The sequence below is a fragment of the Nycticebus coucang genome, chromosome 14, assembly GCF_027406575.1.
Source record: "Nycticebus coucang isolate mNycCou1 chromosome 14, mNycCou1.pri, whole genome shotgun sequence".
NCBI classification, from domain to species: domain Eukaryota; kingdom Metazoa; phylum Chordata; class Mammalia; order Primates; family Lorisidae; genus Nycticebus; species Nycticebus coucang.
The window spans coordinates 91,623,988-91,646,756 of NC_069793.1; the positions used below are offsets into that span (position 1 = coordinate 91,623,988).

At 44.4% G+C, this 22,769-nt stretch overlaps 1 protein-coding gene and 1 pseudogene across 3 annotated transcripts in view; both read left to right on the top strand.

Annotated features, from left to right (window-relative positions):
• The window catches only part of ARHGAP42 (Rho GTPase activating protein 42), a 345,686-nt gene that overhangs the window by 227,034 nt on the left and 95,883 nt on the right, over positions 1-22,769 (top strand). The window lies entirely within an intron of this gene.
• LOC128565265 (cholecystokinin-like) lies at positions 5,732-6,190 on the top strand (annotated as a pseudogene).

Sequence of the window (22,769 nt, forward strand, 5' to 3'; positions counted from 1 at the left end):
CGGTGCCCTACTCCTTTGAGCCACAGGCGCCGCCAGTATTGGTTTTAATTTATGCCCTGAAGAACAAGACTCCTTCAGGAAGCAGATCCATGTGCATTTTGACCTTTACTGTTCTTCCTTGTCTGTGTAAATTTACTCTGTACGTTAGACTTTTAGGACAGAGTAAATTTTTTTTTTTTAATTACCAAGTAGCATTTTATGTGTGAAAATGAAAAAGACGGTAGCATCTCATGGCTTCCCTTTAAAATTCCTAGCTCAAGTTTGGCTGTGTCCTGAGTCTGGCTTTTCAGAGATTTGTTTTAGAGGAGAAAATAGGCTTTTTTGAGTCAAATAGACTTTGGTTTGAATCCTGTCTGTGCCATGTGTGAACTTAAACTTCAGCACAGCTCCATAACTGTCATGGCAGGCAAAGGGGACACCTGTCCGCCCCAAGTGTCCTGAGGGATAATGTACATGTATAAAAATGCCTGATACAAAACTGGTAATAAATGTGGATTTCCCATTCCTTCTCTCAAGCAGCGGACTAATTCCAGTGTTCCACCCACGTACAACGGCCTCCTTTTGGGTTATATTTATCTGTTTGGCTGGTCTTCTCTGCCCCTGTCATCTGTTCTCCACGCAGAAGCAGGAGGGACAGGGCTCTCTATGTCCTCACCATTCAAAACATGACCCAGGAACTAATGCTTAGAGATTCCCTGGCAATTTTTTCCTCCCAGGGACCTGCTTTAAAAATCTAATTTCATTCGTTTGTGGGTGAGAGAAAGGAAAGCGGTTTCATAAGTACCTCCTCTCTGACCTAAATTGAAACATATTCTTCCATTAGAGGTCATAAAAGTAGCTCTGATCCCAGTGGGCATGAAAGATTGGGAAATGAGTAGAGGGAGGAGGAGGTGGGAGAAGGGACTCGGTGGCAAGCGCAGCCCCCCCCCAATCAGATTATGGAAAATGAGTGGAGGGAGGAGGAGGTGGGAGGAGGCAGTCTGCAGCAAGCGCAGCCCCCCATCGTATTATGCCTTCATTTCATTTTGCCCACGTCCTACTTATCATCCTGTCCCCACCCACTATATCCCTGCTCCTGTCATCCAGTGGAAGCTGCCTCCACGGAGAAGGAAATAAACCTCTTGTTTGTGTGTCACTTTTTTAAAAAATAACATTTTCATGGAAAGAAGATATGAACACGTATTTTAGTGAGGTTTAGGCTAGCATGCACGGTCCTTTAATAAAAAATTGATAATGTCAATGTTTTTCCTATGCTTTCTTTGAGGATTTTTATTGTTTCATGCCTTAAATTTAAGTCCTTTATCCATCTTGAATCAATTTTTGTGAGTGGTGAAAGTTGTGGATCCAGTTTCAGTCTTTTGCATGTAGACATCCAGTTCTCCCAACACCATTTATTGAATAGGGAGTCTTTCCCCCAAGGTATGTTCTTGTTTGGTTTATCAAAGATTGGGTGTAAGATGTTAGTTTCATTTCTTGGTTTTCAATTCACAAGTGTCTATGTCTCTGTTTTTGTGCCAGTACCATGCTGTCTTGAGCACTATGGCTTTGTAGTACAGACTAAAATCTGGTATGCTGATACCCCCAGCTTTATTTGTATTACTAAGAACTGCCTTAGCTATACGGGTTTTTTTCTGGTTCCATACAAAATGCAGAATCATTTCTTCCAAATCTTGAAAGTATGATGTTGGTATTTTGATATGAATGGCATTGAATAAGTAGATTGCTTTGGGAAGTATAGACATTTTAACAATGTTGATTCTGCCCATCCATGAGCATGGTATGTTCTTCCATTTGTTAATATCCTCTGCTGTTTCCTTTCTGAGGATTTCATAATTTTCTTTATAAAGGTCCTTCACCTCCTTCATTAGGTATAGTCCTAGGTATTTCATTTTCTTTGAAACTATGGTGAAGGGAGTTGTGTCCTTAATTAGCTTCTCATCTTGACAGTTATTGCTGTACACAAAGGCTACTGACTTGTGGACATTGATTTTATATCCTGAAACATTACAGTATTTTTTGATGACTTCTAGGAGTCTTGTGGTTGAGTCTTTGGGGTTCTCTAAGTATAAGATCATGTCATCAGCAAAGAGGGAGATTTTGACCTCCTCTGCTCCCATTTGGATTCCCTTTATTTCCTTGTCTTGCCTAATTGTATTGGCTAGAACTTCCAGCACTACGTTGAATAGTAAAGGTGACAGAGGACAACCTTGTCTGGTTCCAGTTCTAAGAGGAAAAGCTTTCAGTTTTACTCCATTTAGTAAAATATTAGCTGTAAACACTGGAAGATATTGGCCTGGGGAAAGACTTCATGAAGAAGACTGCCATGGCAATTGCAACAACAACAAAAATAAACAAATGGGACTTCATTAAACTGAAAAGCTTCTGTACAGCTAAGGAGACAACAACCAAAGCAAAGAGATAACCTACACAATGGGAAAGGATATTTGCATATTTTGAATCAGACAAAAGCTTGATAACTAGGATCTATAGAGAACTCAAATTAATCCGCATGAAAAAAGCCAACAATCCCATATATTAATGGGCAAGAGACATGAATAGAACCTTCTCTAAGGATGACAGATGAATGGCTAACAAACATATGAAAAAATGTTCATCATCCCTATATATTAAAGAAATGCAAATCAAAACCACCCTGAGATACCACCTAACCCCAGCGAGAATGGCCCACATGACAAAATCTCAAAACTGCAGATGCTGGAGTGGATGTGGAGAGAAGGGAACACTTTTTTTGTTTGTTTGTTTGTTTGTTTGTAGAGACAGAGTCTCACTTTATGGCCCTCGGGTAGAATGCCAAGGCATCACACAACTCACAGCAAACTCCAACTCCTGTTCTTAAGAGATTCTCTTGCCTCAGCCTCCCGAGCAGCTGGGACTACAGGCAGCCGCCACAACGCTCGGCTATTTTTTGGTTGCAGTTCAGCTGGGGCTGGGTTTGAACCTGCCACCCTCGGTATATGGGGCCGGTGCCCTACCAACTGAGCCACAGGCGCTGCCCGAGAAGGGAACACTTTTACACTGCTGGTGGGACTGCAAGCTAGTACAACCTTTCTGGAAGGAAGTATGGAGAAATCTCAAAGCACTCAAGCTAGACCTCCCATTTGATCCAGCAATCCCATTACTGGACATCTACCCAGAAGGAAAAAAATCCTTTTATCATAAGGACACTTGTACTAGACTTTTATTGCAGCTCAATTTACAATCGCCAAAATGTGGAAACAGCCTAAATGCCCACCAAGCCAGGAATGGATTAACAAGCTGTGGTATATGTATACTATGGAATACTATTCAGCCATTAAAAGAAGTGGAGACTTTACTTCCTTCGTATTAACCTGGATGGACGTGGAAGATATTATTCTTAGTAAAGCATCACAAGAATGGAGAAGCATGAATCCTATGTACTCAATTTTGATATGAGGACAATTAATGACAATTAAGGTCATGGGGGGGAAGGAAAAACAGAGAGAGGGAAGGAGGGAGGGGGTGGGGCCTTGGTGTGTGCCACACGCTCTGGGGGCAAGACATGATTGCAAGAGGGACTTTACCTAACAAATGCAATCAGTGTAACCTGGATTATTGTACCCTCAATGAATCCCCAACAATAAAAAAAAAAGAACAAAAAAATATAATTGATAATGCCTTCAAAAAAAATCTGGTTTAGGGCCAGCACCACCACCTAGGAGCTTATTAGATGTGCAGCATCTTTCCACCACCACCCCTTACCCCATTTTCAAATCTGTATCTATGATTTAACAAGATCTCAGTTGATTCAAGTGCAAATAAAGTTTGAGAAGCACTGCTCTGGGTCACATTTTTTTGGATCCACAGCTCTGGATTTGGAAGTAGGTGACTACCCAGAGAGAGAGGACAGAGCTGTTAGACTGTCTTCGTTCTTTAGTATGTGTGCATTGTTACAGTGTATAGTGGAGGCCTTTGGATTCTATAAATGATTTGTGTGCTGTCAGGAAAAAAAAAAAAAACAGGAAAAAAAAAAGACTCTTCTGTGTTTCACTGTCAGTCAATTCCATGTACACATGAACCTCTCCACCTGGGTTCTAATCATAAAACCATTCAGGGAAGAACATTCTTTCTCTCTTTATTTTTGCAGTTTTATTTGTATTTTTGTCTATTGGGTAAATAGAGTAAGTATTCATTAGTGTTGCTATAGATTTCTTCCTGGGGCAGAAAACAGCAGAATTTGATGTCCGGGGAACCCCAGTTTCTCTAGGCCTGGACAATTTCATGAAGGGAACACCCTGACCTTTTGCCCTGAGCTGGAGGGACTGCATTCATTCCTTTATTGATAACACTCATTAACGTTGAAACACGTGTTCCCATCTGCCTAGTCCTGGGCAAGTGTGATTCTCAAGACCTAATACCCCTAGATAAAGGGGGAATTGGTTCCCATCTCTCTCACTCAATCATTATTTGCATCATCTGCTTTGCCAGTTTCACCAGCCCCCCGTGACCTCTGGGTAACTTCTCTCTGCCCTTCCCACAGCACTGTAGTTTGCTGCTTCCTTTCTCAGCCTGGACTCTCGCCACCACCGGGCCTTCATCTCTCTCAGCACACAGCCTCCATCTGACTTACAATTTTTCATTTCACATGCCCCTCTTCATCCCTCCACTGAGTCTCTGGAGGACAGATTCTTTTATTCATATTGCTCCCCCGCTGTTGTCTCAGCAATAATAAAATTCTAAAAACTGAGGGGCTTGAGTACCTGATTTGGGGAAACTACATAGAGAAGACTGGAAATGAAAAACGTTTAGAAAGACCAGACAAGAGGAAGATTTAGTGTTTGGGTTCTACAAGGATGACGGTAGGGCTCGACGTAGGGTCTGTGTGGGGATTGGAATGTCCCCGGAGAGGAGTGTGGTTGTTGGACTGCAGTCTATTTTTAGAAGATGGTATCCAAAGTTATGTCTTCACAACACTGAACGACTTGAGGCTGGTAACTTAACACTTGGGACGACAGTTTGTGTGTGGCGTTCATTCCTAAAATACATTTTATGAGCAGTGCTACCTTAGCGTAATTAAAAGGACATCTCCATGGGTATTTGTTACTGAAATTTCTCTCTTTGGATAGTCCTGGGTCTTGGGGATTCGAAGGATGAACCCAGAGACTACGGATCAGTAGTAAGGTAGGATTTTATTAGAAAGGAATACAGAAGAAGTAAAAAGCACCAGAGCCTCTGGCAGGGGGAAGACCAAGTGGGGAGTCTCCACGTGGGCCCTTTGTCTAGGGGTGTTGGGTCTTGAGAATTACACTTGGTCAGGGCTTGGCAGATGGAAACACGTTTTCAACGTTAATGAGTGTTGGGTTATCAACAAATGAATGAATGCAGTCCCCCCAGCTTAGGGCAAAAGGTCAGGGCGTTCCCTTCATGAAATTGCCCGGGCCTAGGAAAACCAGGGTCCCTGTCCAGCCTTGAGTGGGGGAACCCTGTAGCATTTCCACTCCTGCACTCTCCTTTGTATTCCGTTCACTTGTACCATGTGGTCCCACCACTGTAATCAATTGGAGTGACAGAACAAGACTCCATCTCTTAGAAAGCTACCTACCAGTCTGGGAGTTTGGTGAGTTTGTTTTTTCTAAGTTACTGAGTTGTGTAAGTTAGTTGCTTCAGCAAATACAAGAGTAATTAAAGCATAAAACTTATTTGGGAGGGCTATTTAAGAGGCAGCAGCCGGTCGGCAGATGCTGAACTTGGTTCCGCTGTGAGGCTGCTTCGGTGGAAATGCTCAGCCGACTGCGTCCTAATCCAGAAGCAATGAACGGAGGCGTGTGCCTGTGTGTGCTGAGGGTGGTGCAGGCTGCGGGCACCCTACCACAGCCCGAGTCCCGGTAGATCCTGCTGGCTCCGGGGTGCCACGGGCAAAGGAGGCTCTCCAGGGGCAGCTGAGGGCTGTGCAGAGGACAGACAGCGATTCCCAAGCACACCAGGGCGCACTGCTGGCTAGATACATCCAGCAGGCCCAGAAAGCTCCTTCTGGCCGAATGTCCATCATTAAGAACCTGCAGAGCCTGGACCCCAGCCACAGGATAAGTGACTGGGATGACATGGTTGGATGGATTTTGGCCAGTGCAGTGCTGAGGAGTATGAACCCCTCCTAGGGGACCTGGCCTCCATCAGCCAGACAAGAAGCAACATCCTGACTCCGAGGAGATAGAATAAGAAAACCATCACTCATTATCTCTGAAGTTTGACATTGTAAGTTTATATTTATTAGGTTCTCGATGTGAGAACTCTGTAAGATTGTCTTGTGCAACCATATACCTCAGCAGAAGACAAAAGATTTCTTTCTGTGGTTCCTGGTTCTAAAATGTTGCTATGCTGTTAAAGTGATTTCATTCTTCAGTAGGTCCTTGGTCTCGGGGATTCGAAGAATGAACCCACGGGCCACAGATCAGTGGTAAGATAGGACTTTTATTAGAAGTTATAAAGGAATACAGAAGAAGTAAAAAGCACCCGAGCTTCTGGAAGGGAGAAGGAACTGAAGAACTCACTCGGGAGTCCCCTCATGGGCCCTTTTATCTAGGGGTCTTGAGTCTAGAGGATTACACATGGTTGGCAGTTGGTAGATGGAAAAACATCTATTCAAACTTAATGCGCGCATTAACAAATGAATGAATGTAGTTTGTCCTTCACTAGGACGAGGTTATCAGGTCCTTTACAGTCTTTGTACCTGAGAAGGGATTAGGGTGTGTGCTCCTACCCAGGGTGGAACCACCCAAAAAACCCTCACAGGCTGCTTTGTTCCTGCTCTTATCAGAGCCCAGAGGGTGTGTCTGCTTATGCCTGGAAATGGGGGTCTGACCTCTGAGCTCACCTGGGCCCAGAGAATGAGGAGCTCCCTGTCTAGCCCTGAGTGGTGGAATCCTGTATCAATTCTGCCCCACAGTAAAAAAAAAACAACTTATTTTGAAAGCAATAAAGTTTTTGTTGCTGATCTTTCTGTTGTTTTAGAGTAAGACACCTTGGTCCTTTTACTCTAAATGTCCCTTAATCCAGTCAGAGGCCTTAGTGTAGGATTCTTTATTTTACTTTGTTATTTTTTGGGGTAGGGGGCAACATTTAGTAGTTAGGAATTCATTTTCATAATAGTCTTACAAACCTAATAAACTCAACAAATGTTGAAAGGAATCATAGCTAGGAAATTGGTAAGAAATGACAAATAGGAGCCAAAATGGGATCCCTTAATGCTAAAGTCACAAAATGAAAATATCATTGGTGAGACAAAGCAGAGCCATAGCACACTGCCTGCTGTTTGTTCAGGTGCTGGTCCCCTGTCCCACTAATGTCTCAATCCCTTTATTCCATCATGACTTACTATAGTGAAATTTATGTTCATCTTTCATAGTATTTCCAAGTCCTTCTTGGGGACTCTCCACTAGAGAACTTGTAATCACAAAAAGCAACTTTTGGATTCAGGAGAAATGTGACATGTTGTGCACGTTTATTATTATTATTTTGATATAAAGGGGACTGAATTCTACTTCAAGGCCCCACCCTAGAAAGAATGCTAAGAGCAGGGAATCTTAAAAATGCCCAAGTAGATGGAGACCCTGGCTGGTCATTGGATAGTGAAAATAGGAGATATTTGGGTTGAGTATGATTTGGGTAAATGGCCTTGCAGATTTATGTCTGGCCAGTTCTCCCTGCCTGCTCCTCCCTGACCCTAGACCTGAGATACTGGAGCAGGGAGTGGCTCACCTCAGGACGCTTTTCCTTTCTCACTGGGCTTGCGATACTCAGTTGCCAGGTTGGAACTGGCAGCATCCCGACATGGCCTGGTTTGGTGGCTGAGACAGTATTTACTAAATAGTAGAGCTGGCCTGAGGATTCTGATCTGGCTCCAGAGCCCTTGCTTCTTTGCTCTGTCCTGTGGCACTCGCTGGAGGGAAGTCAACAGGTTAGCAGTCACTTTCCCTTTACACCTGACAGGACATGTAGCCAATCAAATTAAACAAAGGATGGGGCGACGCCTGTGGCTCAGCGAGTAGGGCGCCAGCCCCATATACCGAAGGTGGTGGGTTCAAACCCAGCCCTGGCCAAAAACTGCAAAAAAAAAAAGAAAGAAAGAAAAGTATAAATTAAAAAAAAAAAAAAACAAAGGATGAGGCCCTCAATTGGATATCTCAGTTGAAGCCAGAAAGTTTAGGGAGCTGAGTGTGTTGGTTATGTTACACCGAGTTGATTTTCTGTGGAACCTCACAGAATCCTTCCTGTCAACAGTTTCCTTAGGTTATTTACCTAGCACCTGCTCTGATGCCTTAAAAATTGTGAAAGCAGAGAGTCAAATTCCATTTATCATGGGATCAGTTTAAATCAATCCCATTATTTTAACTGGGATGTCTGACGCTTTTCATCCTCACTTTCACTTTAGAAATGATTTACTTGCTTTTGAGCATGTACCTGTACAACTTTGAAGTTGGTTCTATAGTCTTAATTTGTAAAAAGTATTTCTGCAAAATTCTTTATGAAGACTCCTTTAACATCTTGTCATGGATTTCTTGTATGCACACTATAAACACTTATGCCAATTCCAAGAAATAAAACCAGAAGAATCATTGTCAAATAATAATTGCCAAGTTAACTGCAGATTGAATTTTCATGATTTTGTTTTACATGCATAAGTGCACCTGGAAGAATTGATAATAAAATATTTTAAAATAATATAAGATGCCTGGAGCTAACATGGGATTGTAAGTGCACGCAGGCCGTTCCAATTACAAAACGTAAATCCTTTTCGAATTTCACAAAAAGACCTAAATAAGCACTTGGGTTAAAACAAGTAAGTGTGCTGTTTGGGTTAAAACAAGTAAGTGTGTCCTGCACAGTTTGTAATAAGGTAAGTTTAAAGCTCAGAAGACAATCTGAGCCTTCCTCACTTTCTTCAGTAAGTGCCGCCACTTGGATGTTCTCAGATCTTTAGGAGACTGAGATCTACATTTTTTATTCTCAGGCAAGTCACTATCAAAGGATATACCATTCATAGCCATCTCTGTGGGTTTTGAAGGACTCAAGTGAAATTTCTCACGTGAAATCTGAAGTATTGTCCAATTGCTAGTTATTATTTTGTAGTTTCTCCATTTTCAAAATAAGCACTTAACCTCAACTGTTTAAATCTAAAACTGTAGCTAGTATTCAAAGAACAGATAATCCTTGAAAAACTGTGAGGCTTCTCTTAATTTTCTTCAAATTCTAGGATTTTCTGATTGCTTAACTCTGCAAGCTATAGTTATTTAGAAGAATCCAGAACCAAATTTAACAACAAGACTTTCATATTTGCAAGATTCCAATGGTCATTTTACTTCTTTGAGAAGAAATCAACACTCCGAGAGGCCAAGGTGGGAGGATTGCCTGAGCTCAGGAGTTCAAGACCAGCCTGAGCAAGAGCAAGACCCATCTCTACTAAAAATAGAAGAAATAGTTGGGCATTGTGGCAGGTGCCTGTAATCCCAGCTACTCAGGAGATTTTGACAAGAAAATCCCTGGAGCCCAAGAATTTGAGGTTGCTGTGAGCTATGGCACCACTGCACTCTACCCAGGGCTGATACTGAAATTTCACTCTTCAGTAGGTCCTTGGTCTTGGGGATTCAAGGAATGAATCCACGGACCTCAGATCAGCAGCAAGACAGAATTTTTATTAGAAATTAGAAAGGAATACAGAAGAAGTAAAAGGCACCAGAGCTTCCGATGGTGGGCTGGGGGGACGGGGGAGGGAGAACTAACTAACTGGGGAGTCCCAGTGTGGGCTCCTTTATCTAGGGGTACTAGGTCTTGAGAAGTACACTTGGCCCGGACTTGGCAGATGGGAACACGTTTTTTCAACGTTAATGAGTGTTATTGACAAAGGAATGAATGCAGTCCCTCCAGCTCAGGGCAAAGGTCAGGATGTTCCCGTCACAAACTTACCCAAACCTAAGAAAACTGGGATCCCCTGTCCAGCCTTGAATGGGGGGAATCCTGTATCAGGATGACAGAGTGAGACTCTGTCTCAAAAAGAAAAAAAGAAAGAAAATAGCCGGGCATTGTGGTGGGCGCCTGTAGTCCCAGCTACTCGGGAGGCTGAGACAAGAGAATCGCTTAAGCCCGGGAGTTGGAGGTTGCTGTGAGCTGTGTGAGGCCACGGCACTCTACCGAGAGCCATAAAGTGAGACTGTCTCTACAAAAAAAAGAAAGAAAAGAGAAGAAATCAAACACAGCAGGAAGAACAGTGAGGTAGGTTTAGGCTTTATGTTGACCATCCTTAATTTAAAACGAAGCTGGTCTCTTTCTGTGCTTTGTTAATTTGGGTAGTTTGTAAAGAAAACTATTACCTGCAAATGATGAAACCTGGGGATTTGAGTCATAGAAGCTCTCAAATAGCAGAGTTGTTAAGTGACCTGTAGTCCAGCTACCTGCCTGCCTGACACTTGAAACCCTTTGCAGCCACTTTACTGAATAGTGAGCCTGTTTTTCACACAGGCCAGAGAGGAGAAGGACTTCTGAGGCCACCCATTTCTTCTGTTTGTGGCTCAGCGTGAATGTTGTTTTTTAGCATTTTGTCATCCCTGCTGTAGACCCAAGTACGGAGAACATCCTGACCTTCGAACCCTGCAGTCCAGGCTCAGCTGGAGTTTGCCTTCTCTCCACAGCTTCTTGTCGTCAGGCTGGCTCGTGTGGAAACAAATGTGGAGTCAACACCATTCCTGTGATATCCCCATTCATGGGGCCCTCTCATAATCTTCAAAATAAACCTTTAATCTTTATTTTCTGTATTGTGAAAAGAGAAAGTGAGGTACTTTCTCTTGGCCTTTCCTTGTTAGAGATCCCTGAGGTACTCGAATGCTAATCCTGACTTGTTCATTTGCAGCACTTGCCTGACCAAGACGTGATCTATCGTGTGATATGATCATGTGAAATTAAGTGATGGACATAGACACATCCCACCCAGATCCCCTTCCAGGGTGGGCTTGTGGCCCCTGCTCCCTACCTGGAATGTTGCAGTGAGCAGGGAGCCTTCAGCTGTCACCTCCTGGGCTTGCTTCAGCCACAGACAGGAAGGCATCTGCCCAAGGAAGGCAGTGACCCAGGCAGCCACAGCTAGTGGTCGAAATGCCCAGACTTTGCAACTTGGTGCAGGAGAGTCCTCACAGACAGGTCCAGCTCCAGAGCTCCCCACTGAGGGGGCCTCAGCGCTATCCCCGCTGTGCGACGTCCAGTCTCCACCTCTGACCAGTCCTGCTGGAGAGCCACCCGCCTGACAGCAAGGAGGTTTATAAGAAGGCTCCTTGTTACACCTTCAAGCCCTGTATTTTATTTTTAATTTTTTCCATTTCTTTTAAAAGGCCGTTTCAGATAGTAAGAAAGGTAAATATGCAAAGTATGTAAGCATTTCAGATGAGAAGGTACAAGCGGCCACAGAGCGTAATGCCCCAGACATCATTGACAAGCCCCTTAGTGTCTTTAGCTGCATGAAAAGCAGCCTTTCCTTTTTCTGTTGTTGTTAAATGCTTTGCCATGATTTAGTTTGACATGCATTCCCAGGCCTTGAGAAAACTGCTACTGCTTGTCAGTAGATGATAATTTTGTTCCTTACAGTGTGCCAAAATGAGAATTTAGACTTTTATTTTAGAGAAAAGTGGGATTATAAAGTGTCGCAGGAAGAAGAAGAAGAAGAAGAATTTACCTAAAACAAAGTGAGGGGTGTGAGGGTGTGTGTGTGCATGTGAGATGTGAGGGTGTGTGTGTGGGGTGTGAGGGTGTGTGTGTGTGTGGGACATGAGGGTGTGCATGTGAGATGTGAGGGTGTGTGTGTGCATGTGAGATGTGAGGGTGTGTGTGTGGGGTGTGAGGGTGTGTGTGTGTGTGGGACATGAGGGTGTGCATGTGAGATGTGAGGGTGTGTGTGTGTGGGGGGGACGTGAGGGTATGTGTGTGTGGGGTGTGAGGGTGTGTGTGGGGGGGATATGAGGGTGTGTGTGGGGGGATGTGAGGGGTGTGAGGATGTGTGTGTGGGGGGGCATGTGAGGGTGTGTGGGGGGGATGTGAGGGGTGTGAGGATGTGTGTGTGTGGGGGGATGTGAGGGTGTGTGTGGGGGGGATGTGAGGGGTGTGAGGGTGTGTGTGGGGGGGGATGTGAGGGTGTGTGTGTGTGGGATGTGAGGGTGTGTGTGTGTGTGTGTGTGTGTGGGATGTGAGGGGTGTGAGGGTGTGTGTGTGTGGGATGTGAGGGTGTGTGTGGGGGGGGATGAGGGGTGTGAGGGTATGTGTGTGTGTGGGATATGTGTATGTATTTTTCTCTGTGTGTCTATTTCTTTTCCTTATTCTAAAAGTTTTTGGTCACTAAGATATAGGGGCAGTTCTTGGGTTAGGGACCACCCAACTTACAGCATTCTATACTTACAAACAAGCTCTTAAGGGTCCCCATAAGGATAATTTATAAACAAATAATTAATAATCTGGAAACTAGTTGCTTCCACACATGTAGACAAATCTGCATGGTGTTGGCAGCTCACCGGGGCAGCGTCTTTACTCTTGTGGCTGGTCTCATAGATGGAGAGAGAAGCAGCTGATAGAAACACAGGAAAATGAAGCATCAGAAGATTCAGAGCCAAAAACCTCGTGACAAAAGCATTAGCTGAAGCTTTTCATCTCCCTGAAGCAGAATCCTAAAACAGAGGGCTTGATGAAGGCTTCCCGTGCAGTTAGGGGGAACGTGAGCTGTTCCATGGCCATGTGTGACTAAGGAAAGAAGGAGTTGGAGGAAATATAGAACAGGGCAGGCTTCCGGATGTCAGGAATTCCGAAGAATCTGGAGGTGGATTTTCCTTATGTAGCCACATCTTTTGAAGGTCCACGTTTCTGGCTCTGGGGCCGTCCCTTCATGGACTCGGCCCAAAGCCAGCACCAGACTTTTGGAGTTTGCCATTCTCCAGTGATCTTTCCGAAGTTCTGTTATATTGGTTTCTTTTCCTGGTTGAATTGTTTCTTGATGGCTTTCTATATTATCCTAACATTCCGTGAAGATGAAGTGTATATTAAGTGCCAAGAAATCTAGAAGACGTTACCGCATTTATTCTTCTTAAGGACTTTATTAGGTGAGCACTGTTGTTATTCCTGTTTTACTGATGAGGGAAATGGAGGCGTATACCTATTAAGGACCTGACAAATTAAGCAGGGGAATCAGGATTTGGAACCAAACTGTTGTTTGACTGTCATTAATGACTGTACTCATAACCTGTTACATTACATAGCATAAACGTAACTTTTCAAGCAATATTTTATTTTCTTAAATGAAGAGGCAGATTAATATTTTTCAAATAAAAATTTAGTTAAAATGCTATCTGGATAATGTGTATTCTGTGCTTTATGGCAGAGACGAACAGTTATGAATTTTAGGTCGCTTTTAATTTCACATAGTCCTTATGGTTAAAGATTCTGGACGATTCTATTACTATCAGAGATATTAGCTGAAATAATCCAGTGTTTGGAAACGCTTTGGGAGGTGGGGGGAGCACTGTGTTTTTGAGGGAGAATTCCATGTCTTGGGAAACCGCACCTGTCTCACAGCCACGTGGTCGTCACTGCTGCACTCTCCAAGGAGGATGCTGTGTTCACGCAGCATGTTGAGGCAGATAAATAGGAGATGTCTTCCCATAGTCACCCATAATTCCTGGGTTTCTCATTATTTTCTGGACAAATTAATCAGGTGATTCTTCCAAGTCATGTAAGACAGGAGGAGAGATAGCCTTCTCAAGCCTCAGAAGAGGACGCATTACCAAAAATATGATTTTGTCTGGGTTTCAAATAAGTATTTCCTAGGACTTTTATCCAAAGAGAATCAGCGAGTAAAAGCATGTGGCCCACAGAAAGCTCCTTGCATCGCTCCTCTCTTCCTGCTCAACCCCAGCTGCTCCTGTTTTTGTGTCATCTTCAGATTGTTCAGTCTGAAACGTGTCTTAAGCTTCTACATACCTAGCAGACTTTTTGGGTTAAGATCCTGGAGGTTCAGAAATGAATAAGTCATAGGAAATAACTCAGCCATCACCTGTTGCTGGGTGCGATACAGCCAGATGGTTTGTGTCTGTGAGATAGTAAACACTAAAATAGAGGGGGAAAGGACCTTGGGAACAAAAACGGGCACTTGTTCAAAGGTGGACATCCAGTCCCTGAAAAGATGGTGCCTGAGGCGAGTCTGGCTGGATGAGTGAGAGCTCGCGCCGGGAAGGAGGGTTGCTGGACACAGCAAAGGCCACAAGGAAGGTAGGCACAAGATTGTAAAGTTCTGTGGGAAGAAGTTCACACTCACTGATATTACTAGAGCGAAGAGTATGAAGCTAGCAGTGTTAGAGAAGAGACCAGAAAGATACGGAAGGACTGCATTTACGGAAGGCCTTGCTCGCTTTGCTAGGAAGTTTGGATTTCATTCTATAGCTTTGGAGAAACTCTTTACAGAGGGGAATGTGACAGTAAAAACTATTTTAAATGAGTTATTCTAACTGAAATATGGATAATGAATAAGGAAAGAGAATAAGATCTACAGGAAGATCTTGTTAATTAAAACCGTTTACATGGGGTAATGGTAAAGCTCTAAATCATTGCAGTCACTTTAAAATATAGAAGCTTCCTGAAGTGTCTCAGATTATACCCAATAACAGCTTGCTTCCTGAATACTGTGTTTACAACTTTATCAGTTGTAGTACACTAAGTCAAGTTCTAAAAAGTAATGCTCTAACCTTATGTCTAATTTATGCTGTACAATCTCTTGTTATAGGCCTGGGTTTAGAGAATAGGATAAAAAGAAGGCATTCTCATAAATAAAAGTGGAACTGGTCACGTAGGATATCTGTCTACAATCAAATGAAGAAGACCTTATAGTGCTTCTAGAAAAGTCTTAAAAGGATAATTCCCAAATATATCAGCTGTCTGCCCTTAAAACAGCAGCATACTTTCTTTTTGGTTTCCCATACATAGTGTGACCAGGCTCTCAGGAGGAAGGTCCCTGGCTCACTTGGGCACGTTTTTTAATTATTGTTACCTCACGTCTACCAATATAATCTGATACACGAAATAGTTTAAAAAACCTTTCCTATGACTAACCTAAACATCTCAGATTCAGGGCATTGCCTCTGTTTTTTCCTCACTGGTGATGGGGAACAGGTGGTCACCATGTGCCATACTTTGAATTTATAAGCAAATAAAACTTGTAAGTTATTTCCTTCACCTTGGGATTCCTTGTGGTGCTCAGCATATATTCAGCAGGATGCTGGGAGTATTTGAATAACACAATTTCCATGGAGAGTTGAGGGATCATTTCATGAGAAATGACAGAATTCTTAGAAAAACATTAAAGAGTGTGAATGTGGGTGTGTTTCTTTTTGAGATTGAATTAAGGCTTTTGAAACTCAGTGTTTAAAATTTCAGCTTTATGTTATTAAAAATTAATTTCATTAAATGTTTCTAGTCTATGGTAGATGTTGGACTTTGTGATATGGAGAGAAAATATTCATAGCGTAGGAAAGAACAAATAGATAATCCCTATTCTTAGCCATTGCATTAAAATGAACTTTCTAATTAATTTTCAAAAATATATTTATACATACATATATATATATGGTACACAAAATAGATTAAGTTGGGTCAAAATTTCGTTTTCATTAATTTGGCCTCAGTGAATTACCAAAAGGCCACAAATAAGAATTAAGGTGTGAAGAAACTTTGAATCACAAGTAACTGGCAAATGAGACAGATCGTGACCTTATTAAATTTAATTAACTTGAAATTTTCAAGTTTAATTCTTTTAGTATAGAATTGAATTCCCTTTGAAGAAACATTGCATTCGAGATTTATCTAAATCTGTGGAAATTGTGACACCTGAAAATCAGCTTGAATTGATTGGTGTGTTAATAGTAAGAAAAAAGAATAAAAGATATTTATAGTAACTAATTATGAACATTTTGCGACCACGAAACTAAGCTTTCAAGAATTACTTTGGTTAATTTTAATTGATAAATTCCGTTATGAAGAACAGCCTCATTTCTCAAGACAAGCAGCATATACAATTGACGGAAACGTTTGTTTTAGCTTTTCTCCATTGTTACTTATTTTCACAACTGGATTAAGTCTCCAAACTGGATTAAGGTCATCATTAAAAAAACCTTTTTCTTGAAACATAACGTATCACCGTATGCCTAGAAATCAATCATTTTACTAACTAATGGCTATGTTATTTTTTCTTTACTGTTCTTTGCAAAATGATTGAACGTTGCTTGAGAGTGAGGATTTTAAATTTTAGAATGGTCTGTCCACACGGGGGCACTGTGACGAGAAGTCTCTGCCATGCAGCTCTTGGGCTGCTGAAATTTCCTGGTGTGAGGTGTAACCAGCCCGCTCCTGGTGGGCATAATTGCAAACATAGTCTGGACTAATGTGCACTGTAGGAGCAGTGACTTGGTGATTTCACAAGAGGCAAGATGGTGAGTCCACCCTACGGACTATATTCTTTTTTTGTTTGTTTGTTTGTTTGTTTATTTGTTTTTTTGAGACAGAGCCTCCAGCTGTCGCCCTGGGTAGAGTGCTGGCATCACAGCTCACAGCAACCTCCAACTCCTGGGCTCAAGCGAGTCTCCTGTCTCCGCCTCTCAAGTAGCTGGGACTACAGGTGCCTGCCACTACGCCCGGCTATTTTTTGGTTGCAGCCATCGTTGTTTGGCGGGCAGGACTGGATTCGAACCCGCCAGCTCAGGTGTATGTGGCTGGCGCCTTAGCCGCTTGAGCCACAGGCGCCAAGCCTACGGACTACATTCTGCAAGTGTTCTTGTGTTTATGAACCGTGTCTTCTTGATTATGAAGCAACAGTGACAGTTAACAAAACCTCAGCATTTACTGAATGCTAAAATTGTGTTATAGCGGCCGGGTGCAGTGGCTCACGCCGTAATTCCAGCACTCTGGGAGGTCAGGGTGGGCGGATCTGAGGTGGAGACCCCCTCAGCACCTGGCCGTCAGCTCTTGCCGCTGTGGCCAGCTCAGTAATGACCATGCGTTCACCTTTCTTCCTCTCGCATCCCTTTTTTCCTCAGTCTTGCTATCCAAAGATAACAGACACACACACTCCAAGTTTTATCTGTCAAGGTTTGACTCAGGCATTGTTTTCTAGGAAATTGGAACTATAGCAATATTATGAATGTATTTTGTGCAATATAAAAAATTAATTCCTATTTGCTATTGCTTTCACCTTAGGCATTAGAAAAAAAGACCTCCCTCAGTCTCCTTCAGATATGGTAGGACAGTGGAACCTCTGTAAGTTGACCACCCCAGGGACTGTAGCAAACTGGCCAATGTGTGCGGGTGGCCAACACAAGGATCTCTCGTCCAGTACCTGTGGTGCGTGTCTGCTCTGTGAAGATCAGGAAGACTTCAGGGGCTGGTCAGTGGAGGGAGCGGTCGACTGTGGAAGCTCTGCTGCCGTGCTGTGTGCTCTGAGTAATCTTTTGTCATGCTCCGGATTTCGTTACTCCCAGCTTGTCCCTCTAAGTTCTCTGTTACCCCAGAACAAAAATCCCAGTGCTTGGCATGGAGAAAAACCAAAGCAATTAGGAAACCTCCTAATTCATCCTGGGTGATTTTCCAGATGTCTTGTCTGGTACGCAGAGTTGTGAAACCCTGGTTTCAGCACAACTTCACGTCAGAGCCCACAGATTATAGCCACTCCAGACCACTGTCCCCTCTCTTCTTTCCAGACCCCCCTGTCTTCTCACCGCTCCAACAGGGGACTGGGGGCTTCAAATGCCTTCGCATACTGTAAAACTGTATTTTAACATCCATCCATATTTAATATTTTCCTCTAACTTCTGCATAGCACACCAAGGCATGCACATAATACATCTTAGGTAGCTAGTGACAAAGACTCAGGCTCCCTTCCCTTTCCCATGGTAACACCTCGATGAACATGTCCTTGGGGACGTTTGTGTGGGCATTTCTTTGGATTCACACCCAGAAGTTGGTTTGCAGGGCATACTCTTGTCACTTAATGGGTGTGTTTCCCTCTACAAAGGCTGCACACCTGTCCCGTCCTGCAAGGACTATCTCCACTTGTACTCAGCCCACGGCATCCTTCAACTTTCTGACTGCCGTGTCCCACTGATTTAATTTGCTTTTCTTCAGTTACTAGAGTGTTTGGGCACCTCCTCATGTGGTTGTCACATCTTGGGTCTCCTCTCCTGTATGTTTCTCCTTCCTATCCTTGACATATATTTTTATCTGTTCGGTTCTCTTTCTGTCCAGTTTGTAGGAATTCCTTATAAATGCACATATGAATTGTTGGTTTCTATGAATCAGATGGTGGCAGTGTTGTAACTGGGACAGGAAGAGATGATAGTGAGTTATGATGCATATTTACGCAGGAGGCAGTACTTTTGGAGTGTCTGTATTTTGTCAGACTGTGGATGGGGGAGTTGGTGGGGACGGGGCTACGGAGACTGGAATTGTTCCTGTGCAAACTACACCAAGATTCTCAACAAGTTGAGCTTCCAGACACCAAAATCCTTGGGCCTCAGGAAACTCCTAAGCAGCATGTGGCCGGACCATCCTGACAGCTGGCCCTTCTGGGAGTCAGAGTGCTGGTGGTGCTGAGGCTGCTGCTCTGAGCATCAGAGGCAGAAGTCTAGGTGGTTGGTTGGTGCTGCCTCTTATCCCCTCCTGTATTTTTAGGGCCTAGTGCTGTGAAGATTTATAAGAATTTCTCATGTGTTATTATTACTTTTTACATTACTGTTTCTAGCATTAAGTTGAAAGATTTTTTTCAAAATACACAAGTAAGGCTTTTTCATTTCAGTTATTTATTTTTTATTTTTTATTTTTTTGAGACAGAGTCTCACTGTGTTTCCCTCTGTAAAGTGCTGTGGCATCACAGCTCATAGCAACCTCAAACTCTTGGGCACAAGTGATCCTCTTGCTTCAGCCTCCCAAGTAGCTGGGACTACAAGTGCCCACCACAACACCCGGCTATGTTATTTTATTATTTCTTATTTTTTTATTTTTTGCAGTTGTCATTGTTCAGCTGGCCCAGGCCGGTTGGAACCCGCCAGCCTCGGTGTACATGGCTGTTGCCTTAACCACTGTTCTATGGGCACCGAGCCTCATTTCCTTAATTTTTAAAACTTTGTTTCATAGTTACATTAAAGTGAAGGTTGCTAATCCACCTATTTAAACAAAACTTGGTAGTCTTTTACAGAAAGTGTGTGGCTAGGTAATATTTTGATAATTTCTTTGTATTTGGGATTATCTAAGTGGTGTGGGAAAGTCTGTTCATGGTCTTTGGTACCCTCTGGGGTTAGTGAAAGCTATTGAGTTGACCTTGTTCTTAACTGTAGTGTGTATTTTAATGTATTTCTGTGTATTGAGCCAAAGTTATTATCATTTGACAGAATTTTTTTGGTCATAAATAAAAATTTTGAGGGTGAAGTTGGCCCTTGGCTTTTGTGCTGTGGTGGTCACCGGCCACTCTCCTCAGTGCAGCGTGACCGCGGTCACGGTGCAGGAGCGCGACTCTGCTCAGCCCGACATGACCGTGGTCACGGTGCAGGAACACAACTCTGCTAAGCCCGACGTGATCGCAGTCACGATGCAGGAACACGACTCTGCTCAGCGTGACGTGACCGCGATCACAGTGCAGGAACACGACTCAGCTCAGCACGATGTGACTGCGGTCACGGTGCAGGAACATGCCTCTGCTCAGCGTGGTGTGACCATGGTCCTGGTGCAGGAACACGACTCTGCTCTGCGTGGCGTGACCGCGGTCACGGTGCAGGAACATGACTCTGCTCAGCGTGACGTGACCGCGGTCACGGTGCAGGAACATGACTCTGCTCAGCGTGGCGTGACTGCGGTCACGGTGCAGGAACACGACTCGGCTCAGCGTGGTGTGACCGCTGTCACGGTGCAGGAACACGATTTGGCTCAGCGTAGCGTGACCTCAATCACAGTGCAGGAACACAACTCAGCTCAGCACTATGTGACCACAGTTACGGTGCAGGAACACGACTCTACTCAGCATGGCATGACAGCGGTCACGGTGCAGGAACACGACTCAGAACGATGTGACCACGGTCACGGTGCAGGAACACGACTCAGCTCAGCACGATGTGACCACGGTCACCGTGCAGGAACACGACTCTGCTCAGCACGATGTGACCGCGGTCACGGTGCAGGAACACAACTCTGCTCAGCGTGGCGTGACCACGGTCACGGTGCAGGAACACGACTCTGCTCAGCATGGCGTGACCGCGGTCACGGTGCAGGAACATGACTCTGCTCAGCGTGGCGTGACCGCGGTCACGGTGCAGGAACACGACTCTGCTCAGCGTGACGTGACCGCAGTCACGGTGCAGGAACACGACTCAGCTCAGCACTATGTGACCACGGTCACGGTGCAGGAACACGACTCTGCTCAGCGTGGCGTGACCGCGGTCATGGTGCAGGAACACGACTTAGCTCAACACGATGTGACCACGGTCACGGTGCAGGAACACGACTCTGCTCAGCGTGGGTGACCACGGTCACGGTGCAGGAACACGACTCTGCTCAGCGTGGCGTGACCACGGTCACGGTGCAGGAACACGACTCTGCTCAGCGTGGGTGACTGCGATCACAGTGCAGGAACATGACTCTGCTCAGCGTGGTGTGACCGCGGTCACGGTGCAGGAACACGACTCTGCTCAGCGTGGGTGACCGCGATCACAGTGCAGGAACACGACTGCTCAGCGTGGCATGACCGTGGTCACGGTGCAGGAACACGACTCTGCTCAGCGTGGGTGACCACGGTCACAGTGCAGGAACACGACTCTGCTCAGCGTGGATGCCCTGAAGTGTAGGAAGTGCCGGTGGCAGACCCACACGTGGCTTGCCTTTTGTCAGCTGTTGTTGGGTGTGAGGAGTAGCTTGCCATTTTCAGTGACCTGTTTTATTCAGAGGTTCTGTCTCCGTCTGTGGTGTTGCCTTCCTGGTGTTGCCTTCTGTCTCTTTATCTCTGTGGGCGTCTAGTAAGTGACAGTGTAAGGACCAAGTTAACTCCATTTTGTTTTCATCTTGTCCCTCAGTGTTCATTTTGCAGCTGCATACCAAAGGCGTTAGGCAACCTGCTCCCTCCCCGCCCACCGTCCTTGCCCCATGATCCGCGCCCTTGCACAACATCTGCTCCGAGCAATAACGACACTCTCCCAGACAGCCAAGGACAAGTGCTCAGTCCCCGAGACCCCCTATCAGCTCGCCCCAGCGGCTCACCTCACCCCCTCCCTTTTTTCCTTTCTGTACCCTTAAAAACCTCCCTCCTTTTCAAGATCGGGGCTTCTCTGCTCTCCTGCTGCGCCAGGACCAGGGAGCCCAGGCTCGAGCTTGTAAATAAACACCCTCTTGCTTTTGCATCAGACTTGGTCTCTGGGTGATTTATGTGGGGGATCCCGCAACTTGGGCACAGCAACAGCAACAACTATAATGCTGAAAATCGCACTCCTGTCTCAGACATGTTCATTCTCCTCGCAGGACGTCCCTTTCTACTTTACTCCTTTTCTTTTTTCCCTCAAGATTATCATTTCCCTATGACTTCGTTTTAAATGATTACCTAATTCAGTTGTGCTTGCTTGGATCGACAGAAGCCATGCCACTGTAATATAAGCTCTCCATTTCTCAGTCATGCCGTAGCAATGAGAAGGCAGCGGTGCTGCATAGCGTTCAGTGCACACAATTCGTGGTTCTTTTCTCCTTCCTTCAGCAATATTGATCTCGGAGACAATTCAAGAGGCAGCTATGTGAGGCTACATCACTGAATCCAAATAAGGCTGGGCTCATGGGTATAGTACATTGCGACTTTGGGGGGAAATACGAGATGCAAGAAGTGCTCCTTGTTTCCTACGATACAAATCCCTAGGTTATAGCTGTTCTCCACGTGGCTGGTCTTTTATCTCAGCTCTTTCTTTCTTTTTTTTTTTTTTTTTGTGGTTTTTTTGGCCGGGGCTGGGTTTGAACCCGCCACCTCCAGCATATGGGACCGGCGCCCTACTCCTTGAGCCGCAGGCACCGCCCTTATCTCAGCTCTTTAATTCTCTGCTGGAACCGAGTGTGCTCTTGTTTTGTACATCATTGGAAACGTTGAGAAGATCATTTTTTACTGGCATGGTGGTGTGAAGGGCCAGGGTTTGGGTAAAAATCCCAGAAGTGTTTCTGGGAATGACTTTTGTATTGCCAGGAATGCTAATGTACTGGCACCGAATTAACATTTTGGAAAACGTCGCTGAACACTAACTGAAAATAAAGAAGCAAGTGTCAGTGCCACAGCTGTGCTCTCCTCTCCGGACGCCGTCCTCTTCCTCTTCCATTCCCAGTGTGGGGTTGTAAGCCCCTATTGAAGATGAAAGGGAGTCATTTTCATGTACTATACTGTAACGTAGCTGATCACCCACGTTATTCATGTACCGTTGAGTGTGACTTAGGGCTGTTTGGCCCTTGTACTAAGGATGGCGGTTTGTTGAACAAATAGATAAATAGATGTCTGTGAGGAACTGCAGTGGCCACCATTATAAAAAGAAGAATATTACTTGTTCATTAAATACTTATTGGGCATTCACTAGCTATTCAATTTTAAGATGAATGAGGTACATATATAAAATCACTGCCCCAGTGTGAACACTGTAAGAGAACCGTATGCAAAGCTATTTGGTCATTCAAAAGGAGAGGTAGTTGATAGTGGGCAATTGTGAATGACGTTT